The following is a 16,793-nucleotide window of genomic DNA, read 5'->3' as shown; positions in this document are numbered from 1 at the left end:
ATGAAACGGGTAACTTCATCGATGTTGACATAAGCCGAAAAGTAACCGATTAAGCGCGGCGTAAAAATCGTTCAATTTAGACCGACAAAATTAAATGTGGTAAGTTCGCCGATTTTGTCGTGAATGATAATATGACTAAGCGAAAACGCCGCAATAAATATAACTTAGGATCCGAAAATTAAACGTGGTAATTTCATCGGATTTTGTCGAGCGATAAGTATGCGACTAAAGCGTAATTTGCTTTTGCGTTCAACTTAGTTTGTCGAAATTAAACGTGGTAATTTCATCGGATTTTGTCGGAGCGATAGTACGACTAAGCGGCGAAATTAAACAACGTTCAACTTAGAATCTAACCGAAAATTAAACGTGGTAATTTCGCCGCCGATTTTGTTATGCGATAATAACGCGACTAAGCGGCGTAAAAGCGTTCAACTAATCCATCGAAATTAAACGCGTGGTAATTTCGCCCGATTTTGTTGTAGCGATAGTAACGACTAAGCGGAAAAAAGCGTTCAACTTAGACTGACGAAATTAAACGTGGTAATTTCGCCAGATTTTGTTGTAGTGATAGTAACGACTAAGTGAGCGTAAAAACGTTTAGCTTAGACTAACGAAATTAAACGTGGTAATTTAAGCCGATTTTGTTGTAGCGATAATAACGACTTAAGCGAGCATAAAAGCGTTTTCAACTTAGAATTTTGCCGATTTGAAATTAAACATGGTAACCGTCGTCGCCGATTTTGTTGTAGCGATAATAAAAACGAACTAAACGAAGCGTAAAAAAGCTTCAAACTTAGGATCGATGATCGACGAAGAAACTAAACGCCGTAACCGTCGATTTTATCGTTTAAAGATAGTAACGAACTAGCGTAAAATGTCACGTTCAAACTTAGATGACGCAATTACAAAGCTAAACGTGATAACGTCGTCCGATTTTGTCGTAGCGATAGTAATGACTAAGCCTAGTAAATTGTTATCGCTCCTACGTAAAAGCGTTCAACTTTTAGTCAATTAAATTAAACGCGGTAATTTCGGCCGATTTTTTGTAATAGCGATAGTAACGACTAAGAGAGCAATCAAATAGCTGTTTTAGGCCAATCGAAATTAAACGCGGGTAATTTCGTCGATTTTATTAATAGCGATAATAACGACTAAGCGGCGTAAAAGCGTTCAACTTAGACAATTCTATCAATTTAAACGTGGTAATTTCGTCAAATTTTTGTCGGAGCGATAGTAACGTTGGAGGATGGAAACAAAATTATAACATTAGAACTTCGTGGTTTTCGTTCAACTTGTTAATTTTGTCCGCTCATTTAGTAAAATAATTTGTTGTGACGAGCGAAACGAACACCGCCGGGGGTTGTCGGAAATAAACCAACAATGTCAATGCCCCATTTCGCAAAATGACCAAGGTTTATGGATTGGATGACGCCATTACGGGAAGTTGATCCATATCATATATCATGTGTTTGACAAGGCACACACTTCTGACAAACGCTTTAACATCCTTTGGCATGTACGACCACCAATACCATTGGGTCATTGCTATGTGAGACTTCAGCCCGGGAGTGGTGTTCAACATAGTCTGAATGAATTCCTTCGAGGCCTAGTAAATTGTTCGCTCGCCTAAACAACAAAGGATAGATTGAGACTTGTCTTTTTGTGATAGAGTTTTTAGTCATCGAATTTCCCGCAATTATCGTCACCGCATGATCGTGATGGTCGGTAGATAATCGGAGACATTATCGATTAATCAAGCTGTTGGAATCATCTTACAAAATGATAAGTGGTTAATCCAAAGTGTTATCATAACAACGATGGCGACTTGATTTTCCACGGATAAGTATGTGATAGAATCGATGCCTTACATCATAACGCGGATAATCGCATGATGCCTATGATAGATGTAAAATTTCATGCAATTCATTGAACGAAGTCTAAATAAACGTCCATTCTATCATTGCGAGCCAGCGATATTATCATTCAAATTGGCTAACGACTAACTTAGAATAATTATTCAGAACTTAGTCGCCTCAAATGAAGAGTTGTTGCGTTATACCACAAATGACAGGGACTCGACCATATTATTTGACGCGTCAAATCCCCAATGTAGAGACCTCTCAATTATGTCTTCATTCAGCTTCAAGATGACACAAACAAGACCGGAGGCGGACTTATTATGTGAACTATCGGTGTAAATCTAGCAATTAGCTGATATATCCGATAAATATTTCAAGTCATCACCCGAGGTAATGACAATTAGAGATTGATGTTTTCCTTTATCGAAAATGCTTCGACATAGGAATATTATCAATAAGAAAATCGAAACCATTAGCGAAAACCAAAGTTTGTCTCGTTTAATTGTATGAGTGTTAGAGACAATGTTGTAAATGTTAAGATAACTTTTCCATTATGCGACTCGATCGATTCAAGCGTTCTAATTAAAAAACTTTCAAAATGTTTAATGGATATTCGACAAATATAAACTTCGACTACTCCTTCTTTGAAATAAGCTTAAGACGCCCGACAAAGATGAAACAAGGCCCGTAATATTTTTTCAATACAAGAATGCCTCGAGACATATGATGGACATTATCCGCAAATAGATGACGAAGAATCGCCGAGGTAATAACTTCGTCTTTGAATAATTTGGAACAAATCGGTGGAATGGTAGTCGGGTACAATTTATGCAATCGGATGTTGAAAAAGGAATAGGAGGAGTAGTCGCGATACTGCCGTTGACTGGAACCGCATATTCGCGATGATCGTTAGTAAATGCATCGAGAACTTAGGGCTCGTCGAAGACTATTTCGCCATAACTTTTGTAGAACGTGATCGTTTATTTTTTTTGCATAAGAACCATAGGCGGCGCCAATTATGTTTTTTAGGCCAAATATGATCAAAACATCAAAGTGTTGATAAAAGAGGCGAAAGAACGTAGACAAGTAATTTAGAAAAATAATGGTGATCGGGGAATGATGAGATCGTACCTTGTGGTTGCCCTACGCACCCAAATTATCAATGGGATCAAGTCTCAAGAACGTAGTTCTTTTAATGAAAAATAGTTTGGTATTTATATAGGTATAGTAGAGAGTCCTTGTAGCTCGCTATAATCTTGTAGCTTGCTTTGAATAATTGTGATAGACTATAACTTTCAACCGATAATTATCTCTTTAATAAGAAATGAATCGGACATAAATCAATGTACATTAGTGGCAAACCATGTGGCTAAGGTTCAAAATATGTTTAGACACATGAGTTAATGGGCCTCATTACATTGATCCATGGTATTGCAAATTGGGCTTTAGCCCTGTCGATTAAATGAATAAAATAGAAATCCCTACCAATGGATGCCACGTAGGTGGGGGTCGAAACATATTGCACCATAATGAGGTATATCCCAAATTGTAAGTGTGAGACAACTCTTTGGTAGTTCCTGTTTAATGGGAATATGATTTATCCACCAATTATGATCGAAAGAAGCCGATTGATCAACCAAATTTTGCAAACTTGTCTAGACCACAAAATTGCTCTCTCTATAGCTCCAACTAAATTCAAAACTTGTGTTTTATTTGCTAGTAGCTCCTTGATGTCCGGTGATAAATGATCCGATTGAATCTCCCAAGGAATGTGGTGAGAAATCCTCAATGCAGTTATACAGATATTGTGAGTCAGTCTCGAAGATCACATTTGCCATGTTTAGCTTATGAGCTAAATATAAACTGGTTCTCAAAGCGGTTGTTTCAGCTAGTAGAGTTGATCCTCTAGAGATTGGTGTGGCGAATCCCTAGAAAATCTTTCACCATCATTATTCCAAAACAGTACAGGCAACTAACCGCTCCAGAGGGGCCTAGATTACCATAAGACGATCTATCCACATTGAATTTTAGGTACGGCGGAGGGGGTGATTGCCAAGAAATAGCAATAGTTGATACGGCTGGTGCATATATGGTGGTAGTTGAATGCACCCGGATGAGCTCATTTGTAAAATTTCTTGCTCTTTGGATCAGTTCAAAAGGGTTGGGTGGTCCCGCCGTTGGCTGGAAACGATATTTGTTTCTCTCTAATCAGATGAACTACATAATCAAAGTGAAAAGTGTAGGTTGTAAACCTGAACACACGTTTAAGGGCAAATCAATTTCAATTTTTTTTTTTGATGACACATAGTGTGCCTCGTAACATTCTACTATAATTCGGTATTCTCATCATCTCATGTAACTAAAAATATCCATAAAGACATATAATCTAACTCAAAATGAGATTATTGTTTTTTGGATAATCATTCATCAACATCAAAATTTGTATTTTGTTGTCTGTCACGTATCACATGCATGCTTTATTTCATAGTTTCATGCACATATCATTTCAGAGTGCACAATTTGGGTGCCAAACTAACTATATCTTGCTAAGCGATTCAATTCAAGTTTTATGGAGAATGACAATCCAGATTGAGAGTGCGTTTGGGAGAGGAAGAGGACCGAAAGTGCAATAGAAGAGATGATGACAAACAAACCAAAACCAACCAAACACTTTTTGTCCATATGATACCTCCCCTTCGCTTAACGTTTGAGATGTAACGATGCCAAAAGCAAACTAGTATTCTACTAAAATAGATTGGGGAATTATGTAAAGAACGACTCAAATTAAATTAAACTAATAACTATATATATATATATATATATATATATATATATATATATATATATATATATATATATATATATATATATATATATATATATATATATATATATATATATAATATATATATATATCAAATACCGCTCCTAAAGGGACCTTAATAAAGATTAAATCTAAAACAAACAATTTTTACCTACAAATGATTTAAAATCTAATTTTTGTGCATGTGATCTACTAACCATAACGAACATCTCTACAAAAATTCAACTCGTTTGATATCCTCTAACTTAGATAAAATTGTTTTTCACTTTTGAAAAAATATATAAAGGTCCAAAATATCTAGTTTTTGCAATTATCTTTTGCCAATATTAAAAATTGTCAAATGAATTGAATTTTTGTAGAGATGTTTGTTATGATTTGTAGATCATATGCACAAAAAATTAGGCTTTAAATCATATTTTGTAGGTGAAGTTGTGGGTGTTTTAAATTTAGTTCTTATTTAAGATCCTTTTAACAGCCGGACTATATATATGATTCTTCGTAGTACACATGTATAAGAACTAGTCAATCATATGAGATTTCTCAGTTAAGTTAGCCAGATTACGAAACTTAAATTATGAAACATTTGGTTAAACGTACAATTTCTTTATCGTGTATTCGTGTTTGATAAGGTTCCACCGAAAACTCGGGATATTGGAGGGAATTGAAATTATTTATCTGTAATCAATGAGTGAACCCAAACTCACGCAAATATCAACACATGTAACCGTCCAACCCATTTTTTTTTATTGTTTAGAATCATTATTTTCACTATCTGTTGAACCAATTATCTTTTTCACAATCAAACATATGACCAATAATTGAATTTTAGTTCTCCAAAAAAAAAAAGATTGACCAAGTTGAGATCAGAGTGTTTTAAATCCGAACCATAACGTGGGTTCAATTTAATTTTTCATTATTCTACTACCTTTTTTTTCCGTATATATATATAGCCCAAATATAAAGAATAGAAGAGACAATACTTTAACTAATCTTCTTCACTCATTGCCAGGTAATTTTTGTTATCTCAATGTTTAAATCTCTATTCATTTCAGTAGTTAAGCGTTCATGTATCATATGCTGTTCTACATCATTTAGAAATATAGGCTCATTTATAACAACCCCCGTTTCGTCGACAAGAGTCTTTTCTTCAAATGCCCATTTGGAACTATTAATATCATCTTATTACCGAATGCCCTTTGTTCCAAATCTCATCATTTCATCTAAATCAGATTCTTTTCAACATTTAAAGACTGCCCCTTATTGTTCTTCAACCTCATTTTGCTTAGAAACTTCGACAGAGGAGAATTGCGTTGGTTTGGATAAGGTTTATGAAACTATTATGGACAATTGTAAGCGGATGGGGCTCTTGATTTGGTTGGTGTAAAATTAACTACGGAATTGGTCAACGAGGTGCTTCGGAAACTTCATTTCGAGGAAAAGATTGCGTTTAGATTTTTTACCATCAAGAAAACTATGCACATCAACCTCAGACATTTAATGAGATGATTGATATATTGTCCAGCACAAAGTATAAGGTAAAACAGTTTTGAATAGTTTGTGATTTACTTGATTATATGAAGAGAAATGACAAGAATACGGTGCCTGTTGATGTGCTTCTTGTTATATTGAGGAAATATACGGAAAAACATCTGGTACATCTTCAGAAATTTACACACAAGAAGAAAATAAGGGTAAAGACTCAGCCGGAGATCAATGCGTTTAATTTGTTGTTAGATTCTATGTGCAAATGTTGTTTAGTTGAAGAATCCCAAGGCATGTTTCAAAAGGTTAAGACCAGGGTGAAGCCAGACGCAAACACATATAATATCTTGTTCTTTGGGTGGTGTAGGGTAAGAAATCCTACGAGAGGAATGCAAGTATTGGAAGAAATGATCAAATTGGGTCATACCCCTGATAATTTTACTTATACTACTGCCATAGACACATTCTGCAACGCTGGGATGGTGTCCGAGGCAGTTGCTCTCTTTGAGTTCATGAGGACTCGAGGTTCAACAATGTCATCACCCACAGCTAAGACTTACGCAATCATGATTGTTGCTCTTGCTCAATGTGATAGAATGGAGGAGTGTTTCAAACTTATAGCAGATATGAGCAGTAGCGGTTGCCTTCCTGATGTTTCGACCTACAAAGAACTCATTGAAGGATTGTGTTTAGCAGGAAAGATTGAAGAGGCTTACAAATTTTTGGAAGATATGGGGAGCAAAGGATACCCAGCTGATATTGTCACTTATAACTGTTTCCTTAAGGTTCTTTGTGACCTCAAGAAGGCAGATGAAGCGCTTAAGCTTTATCTGAGAATCATTGAAGTGGGTTGTGTGCCTAGTGTACACACATTTAATATGCTGATCACAATGTATTTTGAGGTCGGCCAGCCAGATGGGGCATTTGAGACTTGGGATGAGATGGAGAGGAGGGGCTGTGCACGAGACATCGAAACTTACTGTGTAATGATTGAGGGGTTGTTTGCTTGTAATAATGTAAAGGATGCTTGCTTTCTTTTGCAAGATGTGGCGAATAAGGGGATGCAATTGCCGTACCGGAAGTTTGACTCATTTCTTATGAAGCTTTCTGCGGTTGGTGATCTCCAAGCTATCCATAGACTTTCAGAACATATGAGGAGCTTTTACAACACTGCCATGGCTAGACGCTTTGCTCTTACCCAGAAGCATAGGAGTATGAGTATAAGAAGAAACTAAACCAACATTTATGGATATAACTCCCCTTGTTTCCAAATTTTTGAGGAATGAAGAAAGCGGTTGTGCCACCAATATGCAAACTTTCACCGCTATTTTACTGGTTGAGTATCTGTTTACTGGTAAGAACTTACATACTATACTAAAGTAATGTGTCTAAATATATTACTTGAAATGCACAGTAGTGTCTTTTGTAGAATAGCATCCATGTCTAAACATATTACTTGAAACACACATTGTAGTGTCTTAGGGACAATTCAGGGCTACAACTCTTGGGTGAATTGTTTGAGTAGTTCAAACAGATTCTTTTAAGTCTCCACTTCATTTTCAGCTGTGAGCTTCTAGGTAATATAGTAGCTCTAAATTTCAGGGGAAGTGAATAATTTTAGTGTAGTATTTCTCCTCTATTGTAACTTGAAATGGCTTTGATGATGTCTTTTTTAGTAGGAAAATCTATGACCTCTCATGATAGTTAGATAAACTGGCTATCATGCGAGGCATTAATGGGGGGTGATATAGCCACGTTCTCTTATGCCCACATTGTGTACACATTCAAAGAAAATGTGGACTTAAAAGATGAATTAAAAGCTGATTTTTTGTGGACATTATCTCCTCACCATGGAGAACATGCTCCCCCAAAATCAGCTCATTCAAAGAAGTCTAACTTTGTCAAAACTTGTTATGAAATCATAACATTGTGGACCATTAGATAAAACTTCAAATTTGGGCACGATGTTTAGCATGGTTAGACACATTAAAATGAGATGAATTTGTATGAGGATGATCTTCATCTTGGGGAGATTATATCCACAAAAAATTGGCCCTTAATTCATTTTGGAATTCATAGATGTGCGCGGAATGTGGTGAATTGGTGTCTGTATTTGGCTCCAAAGTGCAATGTTGTCTCCGTTTTCCCTTCGTTCCACTGATGGTCCCTTAACATATAATTATAGGTATCTCTTAATAAGTTCAAGATTTTAGAGTGAAATGGTTTCAACATCTCGTGTTTCCTTGAAGCTACTCCTCTACAACAACTTGTATAGTAAATGACTCCAGTTATGCATTTTGTGTTAGGTACATCTATTGATATTGTATCCTGATTAAATCTGTCATTTGGAGTCTGGTTGTAAAACATTTTGGGCTGTCCTGGGGCTTGAGGGTGCATTCTCCCGAGGAAGGCAAACCCTGGAAATAGAGTACTTCTGGGGATTATGTGGGGGTTGTGGTTGGAGAGGAATAGCAGGCATTTCGAGGACAGAAATATGTGTCGAGGAGGTTGTTGTTTTAATTAAGGGGCTGGTGGCTTCCTAGGTGTTGATTTGGGCAGAGTGAAGGGACATTCCTTTTGGTAGTTTTCTTTCTTGAGCTTGTTTAGTGCGGATCACTCTGCGCTCTTGCTTTCCTTCTTTTTATTTTATTTTTTTGTTGGTTTATCTATTTCTCTCTTGTATGTGGGATATCTCATCCTCCAGTTGTTGACATAATAATTTGAAATACATACTTTTATCTATAAAAGAAAAGGATATACTGCGGCTATCCCAATGTCTGCAATATCCATTGCTCTAATGCTTAATTGGAAGTCATGCGTCCAAATGTAGCATATATTGTATGTGGTTCCACTTTCAGTTACTGGAATAGAAATGTTTATTTTGTTGTTGTTGTTGCGTGTCTTTTACAGTTTGTTTTAAGTTGGATCTTCGAGGGCAGTAAAACTGCGGTTGTTGTTGTACTAAAGAATGATTGTAGCTGAAACCGAGTTTTTTTTTGAAGCAAGTCAATTCTTATTAAAATATCATCTGTGCAGCCACTGATAAAGCAGTTAAGAAAATGAAATTAGAATGGCCTCTTGGTGTAATTGTACAAGAATCGTGAAGAATCACGGGGCCACATGCTCTTGCACTGCAGCTTCTCACAGCACTTTTAGGGGGCTGGAGCATGGCTAAGTTCAAACACGTTCTGTTTCTGGTAGGACATCTAATGCTATTAAACTCTTCAAGACTTGGAGCCAGTTGATTCACCTTTGAAATGCAGCAATTGCGTGGCATGAATGCTATTAGGAAGTTCGACACCCTACTTGCGGTTCTGCGCTATGGGATGAGACAGATTCTTTTTACTGCTTAGCTTTCTGACCATTCTTCAAAGTCTAATCATTACAAAGACGTTTTTAACTCTGTAGGCATTCATCTCAGACCTATTCCTGCACCAAAGATCAAGATCTGTGCCAGAGGCAACCCTGGGATTGCAGGCATTGGAGTCAGTTTTAGAGATCATGAAGGTACATTTTCAAAGTGGTTCTTAGATGAAATATTGGCATTCAAACAAGATACAGTGATGAACTGCATGTATATAAAGTAGTTATTAGAAGATGCGGCTATCACTGGTTAGAATCTGATTTAACAGCTAAAGTGCTACATCTTGGGAGTGGCCATATGGCTTGGACCTTGCAGTCAAGATTGAACAAATTCAAAAATAAGGTACACAACTGAGCATTACATCGGTTTGTAGAGCATGTAATCTGACTGCTGACACTTCTTATAAGTTTATAAGAGAGGCTCCAGGAGCTTGATCATATCTTCTGGAATACATGAACGCAGGCCAGTTGGCTGCACAGGTGGGAGAGCCCTATGTCAGTACACCGGAGATTTTCTTAACTAGTATAGCTGTTGTACTGATGCTTTGTTTAAAGCTTTGAAAAATTGGGGCAGGAGTATACTTGTTACCCTCCCTAATATTCTTATCCTTACCCTTTTATATAGGTTAAGCTAACAGTCAGCCTTCCATGAGCCGCTTGGTGGACTGACCAATTGGGTCAGAGTTACAGGGGAATTTGTGTAGACCATTAATGAATAGCTTTGCGATTGTTCCAATACTTGCAATTGATTTCATGTAACAAACATTATGCTTCCTTGATTTAGTCTTTTTTTTTCATCAGTATTTCTTCTCTTATTCACTGCCCATCTCGCATGAAACTCGTGACGGTCTTAAGCCAGTCGGGCCATAATTGCTGCTTACCTTTTTTATTTGAATCCCTAGGCTATACTATAGTTACATGCAGTGTGTGCAATCTGGGACTTGTTTCCTCATGGAAAACTTTAATATGGGGACATGCATGATTCCAAATTATGTAGAGATAACGGCTACTCTGCTAGTATATGCATGGCTTTAGTGTTTTAATTACAGGTACAAAGCATAAAAAGCAAACTACAGAGACCAAAAAGAAAGAAAAGAAAGACGGACTCATCAGGTACGCTCCACCAGCTCAATGGGGATCATGATTTCGTTAGTCCTCAATGGAGGTAATGTCCAAGGTGGATTATACCTTGCTAGCAGATAGTCTCCAATCACCTTGTACCCATTTTTCTCCAAGCTCTTCTTTAGTTTCCCAACCTTCTCTTCTACTACAGCATCTGTTGCCACTCCTGAAAATTTAATCACACCATAAGTCCTCCCTCCCTCCTTTATAACCACCCTCTCGTCAGTCGGTTTCGGCGCTTCTTCAGCCATGCTAAACTTGGATGGTAGCACTAACTGCATTGTCACCAACTTCTTCTGATTAGATTATCCACTACTTGTGCTCTTCGTGACCACAGGTGCTGTCATGGCTATTGTTTCTGATTCTGTAGAGGTTATAACAGGTGCAGTCATTGCTATCTTTTCAGGTTTGGTATTCTGGGGTTGTCCAATGACACTGATGTAACTGGCCAGAATACTGAAACCACCGTCTAGGTTTCCTTTAGTCTGGGAAGGATCATAGGTGACTTGGGCTACAACACAAGGGGAATATTTTCGGATCTCATATTCAGTGGTAGATTTCAGAAGCTGAAATTTTGGAGTTTGGACTGTGATCTTTCCAAGTACTGATCCGATCTTTCTGTGTCTCTTTGGGCTGAAAGTCTGAAACGAAGATAAAGGTTCGAATCTTTGTGTAGCAACTAAAATTTTATTATTTCTAACGTTATTTGTGACCCGGCAGTTCGGACTAAATCGTCCGGGTTGAAGCGGTTTTCACCTAATTTGGTGACTGGGTTGCCAGTTCATCGGGTCAAACTGCCAGACTGGGCCGGGTCTGATAATACTGGTTTGCCGTTTCAATCCGTCTTATTTTCATAACGGATAAGAGTTTTTAACTATTTTGTACACGGATTTTTTTTTCTCGCCTATCAATACCATGAACTTCAATTATTTAAGATTTGATACATTTAGATATTTATCTGACCAAAATGTCTATTCTTATTTTATTTTATTTTTCTAATATGCAACTAAGTGTATCTTTTTCATCCACTACTACTACTACCAAATTTTTTTTAACTAAAAGGTCGGATGGTGGATGAAAAAGATATATAATTACCGTCAGACTCACTCTATTAGGACGTGTTAGATGACTTAATAATTTAAGTGAAGGAGTGTCAATTTCAAAATTAAAGACAACAATATTTTAGTCATATAAATGTATTAAGGTACCAAATCGTAAGCAAATTAAGAGTACGTGGTACTAATAGCCGAGAGAAAAAAAGTCTATGTACCATTCAGGGACAAATGAGAAAGTTCATGTACAAAATGGTTAAATTCTTAATCATGTGATGAGCTCACGGTTATGGAAATCAGACGGATTGAGATCGCAAACAAGTTGAGATATTAAATTAAAGCAAATTGAGAGCATGTAATACTAATAAGCGAGAAAAGAAAAATACATATATCATTTAGGAAAAAAAATAAAAGTTGGTAATACTAAATAGGTATAAACTCATTTCATGTGCATAACACTGGTGACAAATAACACCCACCCACGACCCACCCCCAAAAAAAAATAATAACCACCACTTCATCTTCTTCATCACCAGTAACCAAAAACAAAATATATAGCTTTCCACCGTCTTTGATTTTATACATATTCGCTACCCATGTCAAATAAATGAAAGATAAGCTTGTGGGACAAGTTGCTTGACTTTTAATCAATTTGCTCTCAATAGTCAAGCTCTCCGTTTTAATTTATATACGATCGAAACCAAGTTTCCCTTTGCTCATATTATTTGGGTACTTAATACTCAACTTGATAAGTGTAAAAACATGATATATTCTTCCACCTCATTTACTTGATATGTTTGAAGTATCATTTCTATCTATTATAATAAAACAAAATAGATAGACAAAAAATGGTGGAGATTGCTTAGGGATATGTGTTAGATGGAAAAAAAATCGTTTTGAGACACCTTTGAGTAGTCTTTTAAAGCACATTAATATGTGAAAATGCCAAAATTAAAAATTAGAATAAAAGCATACAATAAGTTGTAACTGTTGGGTTTAATTCGTTAAATGTAATGGTTGTATAGTTTTTAATGCGTCATTTAATCAAGGTTTGTAATAGAGTGCGAGAAATGTGACTAAGGCCTTGGCCTTAGCCTTAAGCCTTAAGAACTTCAAATATTCGAAAGATTAGTAATAAAACACCTGAAATGGAAATGTTCACCCAACCTTTAATCCCTCTTAAATAACTCCAATATATACCTTAAAACTCACCCTCGATCTCCTCCTTCCTCAAATCTCTTCCCAATCAGAAAACAAAATTTCGTAACTATGGTTATCTTTTCTCAAGTAAGCTATCTTCATTGAAAATTTAGGTTGTGTACGTAGTGTGTATTATCCTCTAAGAAATTCTTTTGATTTGAAAGTAACCACTTATTTAGATTTCATTATTATGATTTTAGCTTCAAGCCTTATGGTTTACAAGTTTTTTTTTTTTCTCAACTGTAGTTGTGGTCTTTGATACTCAAATTTTATATTGATATCATAATTTTGGTATCGATAGAAATAGAGACATGGGAAAAATAGAGATCTCATGCCAATAAGGTATCTTCTTTTACTTGGGCTCTCTCTCTCTCAAAAATTAATTCAATGTAATGCTTTTTAATTTGAAGATTTTATATGTGAATTTGTGTACGGTGAATTAAAGCAGTTTCCATTCATGGTGCAGGGCCTGGATTTCGGATATTGAAAAAAATGAAAAGTACGTTTTGTCCTATGTACAATACATTATGGATTTTTCCTTTGTGTTTCTTCATGTAGGAATTACGTACACTTCTCAAATGTACATATTATCATCTCTTCCAACACCCCTCCTCTCTCATTATTTGCCTGCTCCTTTAATTCTTCTTTAATTGATTTACTGCCTCAAAACTTCCTTATGCATTTGGTCATCAACTTACTATATGTTTGTCCTGGACTTATTGCTTTGCCAATTTTTAATTTTTAATCTCCCTTGGTTGGGATCATATTGTGTTATTATATTTGGTTAATTGTTTTCTTCTAATTTGTTGGTTCAACATGAGATTGGAGTACATAAGGTTGCCTGCAATGTCTATACTTAAAACTCAACAGTGACTGGATGTGTTAAAGGTGTTGCGAGGTGCTTCCAAATTTTAAGCCCTCTAATTTAAGGCTTAATATATGGTTGAACTTAAGATCCTATCGGTTAGCTAAATTTTGTATTAAGCTCCTCGGTATAGTTGTACTTAAGAACCTTTTAGTAAGCTATATCATGTATCTATTTTAGTATATCTTTCCAGGAAGAAATTAATTGTGTTATGTGTATAATAGTGATGTCAATGTCTGTGTACTTAAAAACATTGGAAGTTGGGATTTGAAGGTTTAAATTTATTCTAACCATATTATTGTAACTTACATCAAGTAACTTATGCTCATGAATGTCTAATTGAACTAAATTATTTTCTACCAAGGCCATAACATTTGAGTAAGTTGGAACAAAAGAGATGGATAGCTTATATAGAAATGATAGTAGTCGAATAACTTCTATGCCTAATCCCCTATATTAGAAAACTGATTGCTAACTTAGGTAGTTCATCATTAAAAGTGTTGTATTCTTTACAGTGTGTTCTTTCACTGTGTTTCAGTCATTCTTCAGGTCTTCAATATAATTAAAGATAAATATATCACAATTTAGTATAATCTCTCTATGTCTGATCACTAACAGACAATGCTTGCATATTTTGATGAACCATCCTTGGTTTTAAGTGACCAAAACACAATTTGCGAGTTAGTACATTAAAACATTATTAAAGGGTTTGTGGGCTATGCTCACTTATGTTTAAAATAAAATTTCACATTTATGAGTTACGTTATAAAATAAATCTCCTACCATTACGCGTCTCCTGAAGATATAAAAGACCACCTTTCCGGTCAATCCAGTGTCTCCCCTCCTACAATTTATTTTTTATTATTTTTTAAATAGAACCCTTCAGTTTTTTTTTACAATTTCCATTTGGTTTGGAGTATTTTTCAAGCTTTGGATATGATTACAACTACATATATAGAAAAAAGAGTTACATATTTTGCCTTCTTCTAGGTACAAATTTATCTATGTCTACACATTGATTTTATTTTTATTCCTTTGTGCTTATTCCCCCACTATTTCAGCAAAGATTAAGTTTGCTAAAAGATTAGGAGGTTTGGTTTTCAGATTACCAATTCTCTTGAAATTGTGTTTGGGCATTCGGTTCAACGTATGGCCCAAAGTTGATTCCATGAAGACTAATGTCCTGTGAGTTATTTTGTAAGGCAAATAAAAACACAAGGGAAAAGACAAAGGGTGGTTCGGATCGCATAGGGATTTGCGTTCGGTGAGTTATCTCTAATCTCTATATGTTTGAAAGGCATGTGAAGTGATGGTATCAACTTTATGTTTTTATCCATTGGACATTCTCTCTACAAAAGATACAAAGAGTGAATGCACACAAACCATGCACAGTTTACATTTAGTTACTCTTTTTACATTAGTTACACGCCAATAAATGAATAATAAATTGCTTTTAGCTATTTGTGTCATTGACTCGATTATTTTTCCCAACTAAACTGTGATATATTATAGAAAGACTTCTACATCAAAACGTACATGTGTTAGATCTTTTCTTGCAATGTGATGACTTCTCAATGAGATTCAAGCAATGACCTGATGCTTTGCTTGCAATGATGGCTTGAGCTTTAATTTGCTTGCATCATTTGAGGGCCTTGCACAATTGCAATTTTAAAAGGCTGCTTACGTACATATATCAAGCGTATATGCCTTTACCAATCAGAATACTCTTGATACTTGCCAGTAACAATTGTATAATATAATTAAAATGTATTAGTCACAAGACATCATATTACAACTAAAACCTACTGTCAATCTGTCATTTTTTTTTTAATCTATTATGTATACACCATATTATTTTCTTTTACCAACCTCAGATTCATCATAAATGAGTTTGGATGGGAGTGCTGAAGGAGCAAGCAATACAATACAAAGTGTGAAATGCATAAAAGACTTTGTTCAAGAATCGGAAGGGTGAAAAGCACGGGTATCCCAACTTGTGAAAGCATAATCAAGGTTTCGGTGAAGTGTAAAACCACTTTAGTGGCCGATAATATGTATGTATGTTTATGTATTAATGAAGAAGCAACATGTAAATCTCTAACAGAATAAACATATTTATTTATTTTTTCTATTAATATTTTTAGATGTATCTGATTGGGTAGTTGTTATTTTGACAATAAGATATAAACAATAATTATATATGAAAAAGACTCATCTATCTCAAGTTCTTTTTGGTGATCTTGAGAAGCTTTGATTCACTTGATTTTTGCATGAATTTACTCACTATTAAAGAATGAAGCGTTGAAGGCACGTCCATTGTCAAGGAATATTAAAAAGGGTAGAAATTTTATTTCTTATTTAGGCACCCTTGGCACTTAAGGTCATCAAACAGTCTTAACAAATATACAACTATATTTTTAAAGCTCACCTAAAGATGACTATCATGATTAGAAAAAACAATGAAAAAAAATGTCTCAACAGAACCAGAATGACTTTGTGGTTTTGGCCAACCAAACCAATTTGAGTCTTCTAACAATTCACAGTGCATAGAGAGCATCGATTAAGTGCTCCTTGAAATTCAGAAGATTAGTAAGATAATAATAAAAGGTGTTGTCGACAATTTATGGCTTGATGTTACATAATAATGATTGACAATAATCTTATTGTCTTTATATTATTCGTATAAAAAAAACAAAAAAAATGTGAACAACTATCTATTGCTGAGAGTACATTATATGAAATTGCATTCAGTTCATGACTTCAAATTGGGTTCTATAAATATCTACACAATTTCAAGAATTGCATTCGCTAACACATACTGGTTGGCATCCACAAAACAAACAACAGCAGATGTTGGTTATTTTAAAATACGAAAATCAGTTTTGGTTTGTTCTGAAACAAAAGAAACGTTTTGCTTTGACTATAAATCTGTAACCGAGACATTATTGTTGGAACGTTACTTTTTGACTATAACGTTGAGAGTTGACAATTGAGAGCTAACGTTACACTCTCTCGAGCCTATATAT

At 35.4% G+C, this 16,793-nt stretch overlaps 2 pseudogenes across 10 annotated transcripts; one reads left to right on the top strand and one right to left on the bottom strand.

Annotated features, from left to right (window-relative positions):
* Positions 1–5,231: 5,231 nt before the first annotated feature.
* On the top strand, positions 5,232–11,584 carry LOC147510896 (pentatricopeptide repeat-containing protein At1g73400, mitochondrial pseudogene; annotated as a pseudogene). 9 transcript variants are annotated; one of them, XR_015219106.1, is made up of 3 exons: positions 5,232–9,362; positions 9,574–9,871; positions 10,154–10,331. The product of XR_015219106.1 is annotated as a pentatricopeptide repeat-containing protein At1g73400, mitochondrial pseudogene, transcript variant X9 (transcript). The 9 variants fall into 9 exon arrangements; XR_015219101.1 differs by having other exon boundaries at positions 5,233–5,692; positions 5,970–7,519; positions 9,202–10,331; XR_015219104.1 differs by lacking the exon at positions 10,154–10,331 and adding an exon at positions 10,578–11,584 and having other exon boundaries at positions 5,232–9,871.
* Positions 10,518–11,402, bottom strand: LOC147510897 (heme-binding-like protein At3g10130, chloroplastic; annotated as a pseudogene). The gene has a single exon (XR_015216022.1). The product of XR_015216022.1 is annotated as a heme-binding-like protein At3g10130, chloroplastic (transcript).
* Positions 11,585–16,793: the final 5,209 nt, after the last annotated feature.

Source organism: Coptis chinensis, chromosome 3 (genome assembly GCF_015680905.1).
Source record: "Coptis chinensis isolate HL-2020 chromosome 3, ASM1568090v1, whole genome shotgun sequence".
Taxonomy (NCBI): domain Eukaryota; kingdom Viridiplantae; phylum Streptophyta; class Magnoliopsida; order Ranunculales; family Ranunculaceae; genus Coptis; species Coptis chinensis.
Note: the sequence above shows the minus strand (reverse complement) of the source record. Positions and strands in the feature narration are given on the sequence as shown.